The sequence below is a fragment of the Silene latifolia genome, chromosome 9 (assembly GCF_048544455.1).
Source record: "Silene latifolia isolate original U9 population chromosome 9, ASM4854445v1, whole genome shotgun sequence".
Lineage (NCBI taxonomy): Eukaryota > Viridiplantae > Streptophyta > Magnoliopsida > Caryophyllales > Caryophyllaceae > Silene > Silene latifolia.
The window spans coordinates 114,362,273-114,371,825 of NC_133534.1; the positions used below are offsets into that span (position 1 = coordinate 114,362,273).

General features: G+C 40.2%; 1 non-coding gene across 1 annotated transcript; it reads left to right on the plus strand.

The window, feature by feature from the left end:
* Positions 1–5,658: 5,658 nt before the first annotated feature.
* On the plus strand, positions 5,659–5,766 carry LOC141603220 (small nucleolar RNA R71). The gene has a single exon (XR_012525111.1). It is a non-coding gene; the product is annotated as a small nucleolar RNA R71 (small nucleolar RNA).
* The last annotated feature ends 3,787 nt before the right edge of the window (positions 5,767–9,553 follow it).

Consider the following 9,553-nt stretch of genomic DNA (forward strand, 5'->3'; position numbering starts at 1 on the left):
ACCCTTGACTAGGCTTTGGGTCATGGGTCAAAAGACACTAGTATGACACAACCTAGGGTGTTTTACAACCATTCTAGTAGGCAAAGTCTTAAGTTGAAAAAGTATTTATAATGGCTTAGTTTCTCTTGTCAAAGTTCTCAATTAGGCACTTTTCAAAATATTACATCTAAATGCAACTATATTCCATGATGCAACTATTATATACATCCTAATGCAAGTGATTCTACCAACTAATATGACATATAAACTAAATGCAAGTCCTAAGTTCACATTGTTATACCGCATCAATCAAAATAAAGCCACATAGTCATTAACATAAAGAGGAAAAAGGAGATTGGAAAGATCATACCATGCGGTCTTCATGATCCTCATGTCTCGGATGTGGCGTAGTCAATCAATGTGAACAAGGATAGAACAAACACAATATATACAATATATACATAACTACACTACCAAAGAAATAAAAGTTAAGTTAGAATTCCCCATCCCCACACTAATATGGGCATTGTCCTCAATGGCCAAAATGATGGGAAATTATGCAAACATGATGCATGATTTCTACACTAAATGCAAGCTACACTAATCTACACTACATGATGCATAGTTTTTGTTTATGACGGAGAGGATAATTTAGATTACCTCCCGTTGTGTATGCGTTGACTTCCCCAAACCGAGTTAGACATTATTGCTAATGTCCTAAGGATGGGTGTAGTTCATGCACACACTATGCAATGCATGAAACTAATTTGTCATTTTGGATTTTGAAAGGTGGGAACAATAAAATGGGAACACCTCAATAGGGCCGAGGTGTGAGTCCTCTATGGTGCTAGGACTACTCCAACAATGATCAAGATTATTAAATAAAACAAGGAAAGAAGTAGAACAAACCTCGAGAGGGTAGGAGCCTCTAAAGCTTGCTAATCTTCCATCATATCATCACTATCATCATCTTCCTCACTAAAAGCGGTGTCATCGCCACTTTCTTCTTCACTTTCTTGTTCACCTTGCTCATCATCCTCTTCTCCTTGTTCACTAGCTTCTCCATCAATGTTATCATCAACCTCTTCATTACCGACAACCTCATTATCACCCGGAACAACCCTAGATGCACTCGGAAAGAAGACTTCCCTATCCGCCCAACTAGGCAAAGGACATGAAGGGTCAAGTAGTCCTTGCCTAGCTAAATGAAGGAGGGGTGGATATTGGGCTATGTAAGCATTTTTATGATCCTCGAAAGCTTGCTTGTGCATCTCTTGCATGAGAAGAGTCAAATAATCATTTCTTGCTTCAACGCCTTCGGACTTGAACTCTTGGTACTTGAAAGGGTAGGGTGGCATGACAATGGAAGAGGAGGGCATTTCAATTTCACCCTTTTGTTGTCGGATAATGTACTCGACCTCTTTTGAAAGGGGAAGTAGATAGTTGGTCCGGTGGACACTCAATCGACAAATCTTTGAAGGCAAAGTGAAGGATCTAGCCTCACTAGTAAGCCATCCATAATTGGTGTCAAGAGGGTTATGGGTAACCCACTTGTACTTGTATATCATAGTGTTAATATCAATGAGATGACCACCCTCTTTCGCCTTATACTTGCTATCTTTGTTGAAGTTTGGATCAAAGTATTTAGCTAGGATAGTGACTAGGCCGCCATTCACAATAACGGTAGTGCCTTTCTTCCCACAATCAATATTTAGCCATCTATCCACCAAAAGCCATAGAGAGTTGAAAGGCTTGGTGAATTCCCTTCCAATGTTCAAAGCCGACTCAAGAAGAACAAAATCGAGTTTGGTGAAATGGTTGGTGTCTTTTCTTGCAATGATGGTGTTCCCTATGACCTTGTGCCACACTCTAATGCCCGGATGGTGGACTAATAGAGCGCGACTAGCATGAAAGTCTTCAAATTTCCTTCCGGAAATCGCCTCCCAAAGAGGGTCGGGGTCATACTTGCCAACATTCTTAAAATAACTCGGTGAATCACTAAGACTCAAAGCTTTACCCATTTCCTCAAAGGAGATGCACCTACTAACATTAGCTAGACGGAACTCGATGGTCTCCATGGTCTCAACCTTGTTAACTTTCAAAGAACTCAAAAATTCTAAGGTAAGGGAGGGGTATGTCAATTCTTTTGATTCAAACAATTTCTCCAACCCCATGGCTTTAAAGAAGGCTCTAGTTTGCTCAAGGACACCCAACTTATCTAAGGTATCTTCACAAATAAACTTGGTGGATAGAAATGATTTTCTAGCAAACTTGGCAAAAGTGTCCCTATGGGATTTGGAAATGAAAACTACCTCCGGATAGTTCGAAAGTTGATCAATTTCCGGAGTAGTAGATGTTGTTGCTCCCATGGGAGGTTGTTGTTGTTGCACTTCCAAGTTTGGGTTAGCTACCACCATAGCCAATGCTTTCTTTGCTTGAAGACTCTTTTGTCTTGATGAGAGTGCCTTTGCCTTTGGTGCCTTTGCCTTTGTTGCTTTTGTTGCTCCCTTAGTCCTTGCCATTGATGAATAAACCAAGAAAAGAGTGAAAAATATTCAATTTCTAGTGCACCTAAATCGATTTAAAGATGAAAGGCTTTGCCTTTATGAATTCAAAAATCGACTTAAAGGTTGAAGATTTTGTGCTTGGTTTTGATTTTTATTGGAACAGGAGTGATTGATTTGTTGTTAAAAGGATGTTTTGATTTGGTTTTGGTGAATGTTGTTGAGGAATCTTGTTTTTGTAATGGAGAGGATGAGGGTTTTGAGGGTTATGAGTAGTGTTATGAATGAAGGAATGAAGAAATGAATGTGGGAGGGGGTTTATAAAACCCGAAAAATTTGAAATGCAGGGGCAAGACGGGCGGTTTTTGCTCGGGATGCCCGGATTTGGTCTGTTCTGGGTTGTGAAAAACTCGCCTAAAGACGGGCGTGTTTCGGTGAAGACGCTCAGATTTGCAAACACGGGATGGGCGTCTTTTACAGAAGATGGGCGGATTCCTTTACAGGGATTTTACTTGTTTTCCTCAGCCAAGAAGACGGGCGTCTTCCTTTCAGGACGGGCGGATTTTTGAAGACGGGCGGATTTGAATGCAGGACGCCCGGATTCGCTGACAGTCAAAAATATTTCAAAAGTTCAGCTCAGAGGGACGTGCGTCTTCTACCCAATATGCCCGGATTGCCTGAAGACGGGCGGATTCTCTTGAATCCGCTCGGATTCTACCCCTTTGTACCCGGATTCAGTTCCATCCGTGTACATTGCATATCCCTTGTCATTTTTCCATTCTTCTTCATATCTCGTGTTCTTCATTGTGGGGGCACTACTAAGGCATGGATAGCCTAGGCAATTGCCATCCCCACACTAAGCTAAAGCACTACACATTAATTGAAATTATTAGTCCCTCCCTCACTTCTCTCAAACATGATAATTATCTTGATCAAAGTATAAAAATCCAAAAATAACAAAAATGCAATACATGAATTGAAATGCGAGTTAGGGAGTTAGAAATATTTACAAATGGTGGTTTAGGGAGGACTCCACCAAACTCTCTTTCTTGAGGAGATGTCAAGGGGGCATGTCCAAGGTGTTGTTGATGTTGCTCAACACCTTGAAAAAGTAATCAAACGCTTGTTCATTATCATGATAGAGGTCTTCAATAGACCTTGGCCCTTGTTGTCGGTCTTGATCGATGGCATTACCAATGTAGGGATTAAAAATCCCTTCAAATTCGTCGTCCCAAAGACCACAAACTTCATTAAGTTGATCATTAAAAATCTCTTGATTTGATGGAGACAACTCTCCCATTTCCTTTTCTTGGCCAATAAGGCCATCTTCTTCATTGCTTGACTTTAATGAGCTTTGCAAGCTCTCCTTGTTACAATTCACTTGCTCTTTGAATGGAGCATCTTCAATTTTCTTCTACCATTGGAGTTACGACTTCTTCCTATCATCCTTCCGGCTATAATGATCGATCATAAAACACGGTTCATGTAAACGTGGAGCTCTCATAGTCTTGTCAAGATTAAAAGTTATACTCTCATCTCCCACTTCTAGAGTGATCTCTCCATGTTTTACATCAATCACCGCACCCGTGGTATGTAAGAAAGGTCTTCCTAGAATGATTGGAATGTTGGAATCTTCCTCCATATCAACAATGACAAAGTCCACCGGGATCAAAAACTTCCCAATTTGTACGGGGACATCTTCCCATATCCCTAATCGTGTCTTCGTCGATCTATCGGCCATTTGGAGTGTGATATTGGTGCATTTAAGCTCTCCCATCCCCAACCTTTTACTCACCGAGTACGGCATAACACTCACACTAGCCCCTAGATCACACAAGGCTTTGTTGATCGTGGTGTCGCCAATGGTACACGGTATTGAGAAGCTTCCTGGATCCTTTAGTTTTGGAGGTGAACTCCCTTGAAGTATTGCACTACTCACCTTAGTGAAGGCGATAGTCTCAAGTTTCCGGATCGACTTCTTCTTTGTGAGGATGTCTTTCATGTATTTCGCATAGGCCGGCACGTGATTGATTAATTCCGTGAAAGGAATTGAGACTTTCAAATTCTTCACAATTTCCATAAACTTTCCAAGTTGGTCATAAAATTTGGGCTTGGCTTGACGACTTGGAAAAGGAAGTCTAATCACAATGGGCTCCTTCTCCTTGACCTTGTCTTTATTTTTCTTTGAAATTTCTTCTTTTGATGGTTCTCCATCCTTGGAGTTTTGAACAATTTCTTCCTTATCACTAGCTTCCACAACTTCATCCTCAACTTGCTTCTTCGGTGCTTCATACCTTGTACCACTTCTCAAGTGAATGGCACTAACCGTTTCATGTCTTGGGGGATTACTTTGAGGTGGTAATTGCCCCTTTTGTCTTTGTGAGCTTGAAGATGCTAGTTGAGTCAATTGGGTTTCCAACATTTTGGTGTGAGCTAGGATGTTGTTGATGGTGGTTTCCTTTGCTTGACTATCTTTTTGCATTTAAGTGAAAAACTCTTGTTGATTCTTTTGCATTTGGAGGACCTCTTTTTGAACATCAAAACCTTGGTCATTTTGGTGATTGAGTGGATTTTGATTTTGGTAACCTTGGTTTTGGTTGTAAAAGGGTCTTTGATTTTGGTTTCTCATGGGAGGTGGGATGTATGTTGTTTGAGGGTTTTGAACATTTTGGCTTTTGTATGAGAGATTTGGATGGAATTTGGTGTTTTCATTGTAATAGTTGGAATAAGGGGTACCACTCTTGTGTGCTTGGAAAGCATTCACTTGTTCATTTGTTCCCCTACATTCACTTTGGTCATGTCCCAAAGTTCCACAATTCTCACATATCCCACTTGGGATTGATGAAGATGCCGTCATGGCATTAACATGATGCTTTGGTGATTTTGAGGCTTCTTCAAGTCTAGTCGTAGCTTTTTCAAACTTTAAATTGAATGTGTCAATGTGAGCACTAAGTTGAGCACCCAATTGAGTAACAGAGTCCACTTAATGCTTTCCTCCTCTAGTAGACTTGCGAGGTCTACTATATTGTGAGTTATGGACCGCCATTTCCTCAATCTTGTTCCGTGTTTGATTGTCATCAACTTCGGTGAACATTCTATTTGATCCCATGTTGAGAATGTTCCTTGAATCTTCATATAGACCGTTCGAAAATTGTTGTACCAAGAACCACTCGCTATGTCCATGATGAGGACATGAGCGACAAATTCCCTTGAACCGCTCCCAAGCTTTATACAAAGATTCTTCATCCCTTTGCTTAAAACCCGTAATTTGAGCTCTTAGCATATTAGTCTTTTCCGGTGGGTAGAATTTTTTGTAGAAAGCTAGAGCCAACTTTTTCCAAGAATCAATTCCAAGAGTGGCCTTATCAAGGCCCTTCAACCATTGTTTCGCGGTGCCAATTAGAGAAAAAGGAAATAAGACCCATCGAATTTGGTCTTGAGTTACACCGGTTTGAGAAATCGCATCACAATAGTCACAAAAGGTTTCCATATGAGAATGAGGGTCTTCACTAGGCACCCCCCCAAATTGGCTCCTTTCGACTAATTGGATAAAAGCGGATTTTGCAATAAAATTTCCGGTTAGATTTTGTGGTGTGGGAGTACCATTGGGTAGGTTCTCCTCGGTGGGTACGGAATGTGATGAAAACTTAGGCATTGTGGGTTGATTTTGTGTGGTATCTTGTGTTGGGTTCTCCTCACCTTCTCTTGCAAAAGGGTTGATGAACTTAATAGTTGGTTGAATATCTACAACCTCACTAATACCTCTCAAATTCCTTCTAGCAAGTCTCCTATTGGTTGTCAAAGTTCTTTCAATTTCACGATCAAAAGGTAACAAATAACCTTGTGACCTTCTAGACATGCAAAATATCAAACAACTCGAAAACAATTAGAACAAACCTTGAGGAGTTTTACTTCCCCAAGGCAAAGAAAGACACAACTAATAACAATATAAGAAAATCTAAATCAAGTTAACACCGTCATGATAAGCGCGCCATTTTTGATCGGTCCGTTTCGTGTTCACAATTGAATAGATGTTGTCGTTGGGTCACGTCCGAATCAAAACACAATTTATAGCTTCACAAACAACTCTACAATTAGTAAAGAGGCAAGTAAAGGTCGGATCCCAAGGGACGGGAATTGAGATGAGATTTCTATTACAACTAGTGGTGTCTTAGGGGTGTCACAATTTGGGTTGATGTAGAAGGTCACTAAACTAGATAGCAATGAAAATAAATAAGCAAGATGAATTAAAAGGGTTGAAAACAATTGATAAAAAGCACTAGGGTATCATGGGGTCATAGGGGAATCATGGGAATTGATCATAAAAACATGTTTTCAAATTATAAGCAAGCAATTATTGTTGTGATGGATTGAGTTGGGTTATATCTTATAATCCTAAGAAAGTTTGGGTCCCGGAGCCGAATCGATTAGATTGTACAACACCTACAAGTCGACTTAATCTTTCCTACTCAACAACATGCATGGTCTAATGAGACTCGAGTTGGTTTATGTCTTACAAATCTCAATGAAAAGATAGGTGATGGGTAAAAATGCAAGGATTCATAGTCTCACATTTCATAAAACATAACATGTGCATGAGTTGAGATCAAAACAAGCAAGCAAATAAACCATGAAAGCATATTAATTTAAGCATGAATCATTCCCCATGTTGGTTTCCCCTAATTACCCATTAACCCTAGCTAGGTCACTACTCACTCATTATCATGTTGATCATGCTAGCAAGGTTGTCAATCATACCAACAAAATGAAACATGATGAACAAATGAAAGTAATTAACAATAATTAAAAAGGGATTAAGAGAATTATACCTACTAATGATTTCAATAATAAAGCAAAGAATAAAAGAAGTACTTGATGCTTGATTGAGAGGTTGTCAATCTCCCAATAATAACCCAAATACTCTTCAATTACCCAAAATAAAGGATGAACAAAAGAGAGATTAAGGAAATAAAACTTGATTAATTGTTGATTACAAAACTAAAGAGAGATTTGATTGTTATTAACTACCCTAAGAATTGATAAGAAAAACATGCTCTTCTAATTAGACTAATGGGGTATTTATAGTGGAAATTAGGTGGATGCATTAGGGTTAACTAAGGGCTAAACTAGTAATTACACTTTTTAGATTGAGCAGGGAGACGCCGGTATTTTTCGAAGGAAGGGCTTCTTTCTTTGAAGCTTGAAGAAGACGAAATTGTGCTGGACTGGAATCTGTGCGTCTTAGGCACGGGACGGGCGGATTCGTGTGGCTTTGCCCGGGCGTCTTCTGGGCTTGCTGCCCGGGCGTCTTTGGCAGAAGACGCACAGATTGTGCTGTGGAGGACGGGCGAATTCAGGGCAATCCGCTCGGATTGCTGCTCAGCTTTGTTCCTTCTTCTTTTCTTCCCTTTTCTTCATAAAATCCTTGGGGATTTCCTCGGGGATGTAAGGATCCTTTCTCGTCATTGCCCAACTACTATAATATGTACAAAGGCCTTCTAATCTTGTCTCTCCTTGATGCTTGGTCATTGAATTCAATCAATTTAGTCTCGTTTTGCCATGAAAATGCAAGATTCTTACTCCTTTCCTACCAAGGGATCAAAATCTCAAAGAATATGCAAAACAAAGAACTAAAGACAATAAATGACCCAAATATGCACTAAAAAGCATGGGAACAAGGCTAATTCGGGGACTAAATATGCGCTAATTATGGTCACATCAAAAATTCCACCAAAGGTAGGCTCTTCTCCCAACTAATATCGAAATCAAGGGCATAAGCACGCAACAAATCTTCAAGAGTTTGAATTGTCCTTTCGGTTTGTCCATCGATAGCGGCATGAAAAGCGGTACTCATCAACAACTTACTACCCATAGCATATTATAAGGCCTTCCAAAATCTCGAACAAAACCTCGGGTCATGATCCGACATGATCTCCTTAGGAACACCATGGTAACGAACGATCTCCTCAACATAGGCATTAGCAAGTCTATCTAAACTCCAAGTCTCTTTGATAGGGATGAACCTAGCACACTTGGTCAATCTATCCACAATCACCCATACGACATCCTTTCCACCAACGGTCTTAGGCAAAGCCATAACAAAATCCATGGAGATAGACTCCCATTTCCATAAAGGCACATCCAAAGGTTGTAGCAAACCTTCGGGTCTCTTATGCTCAATCTTTACTTGTTGACAAGTGAGACACTTCCCAACTTATGTCACAATGTCATTCTTCATGTTAGGCCACCAAAATTGAAGCTTCAAATCTTTATACATCTTGTCTCCTCCGGGATGGATTGAATAAGGGGATAGATGAGCTTCATCAAGGACTCTCTTTCTCAAGTCGACGGCATCGGGGACATACATGCGGCTTTGGTAACGAAGATATCCACTAGCATCAATCTCACAGTGTTTAGCTTTCCCTTCAAGAAGCTTGGCTTGAAACCTTTTGAAAGTTGCATTATCCACAAGGTTATCATGAATCTCACGAAGAATAACGGGTTCGGCAATCATAGAACCAAGGTAATCAAATCCACTTTCCACTATTTGTAAGTTTAGCTTACGAAACTCGGCACAAAGGTCATCGGGAAGCACACGGATAACACTCAAGGAATGAGTTGACTTTCTACTAAGAGCATCGGCTACCACATTTGGCTTTTCTTCATGATACAACAACTCCAAATCATAATCATTCACTAACACCAACCAACGGTGGTGTCTCATATTCAACTCTTTTTGGGTGAAAATATACCTCAAACTCTTATGATCGGTGTAGATATGGCAATGAACTTCATTGAGGTAATGTCTCCACATCTTTAAGGCATGAACAACGGTGGCTAACTCAAGATCATGAGTAGGGTAGTTCACTTCATGAACTCTCAATTGTTGCGAAGCATAAGCAACAACTCTCCTATTTTGCATAAGAACATAACCTAAACCCATCTTAGAAGTATCACAAAACACATCAAACTCCTCTCCATCCTCAGGTAAGGTCAACACGGGAGCGGTATTCAACCTTCTCTTCAACTCTTGGAACGCTTCCTCACAAGCTTCGGTCCACAAGAACTTG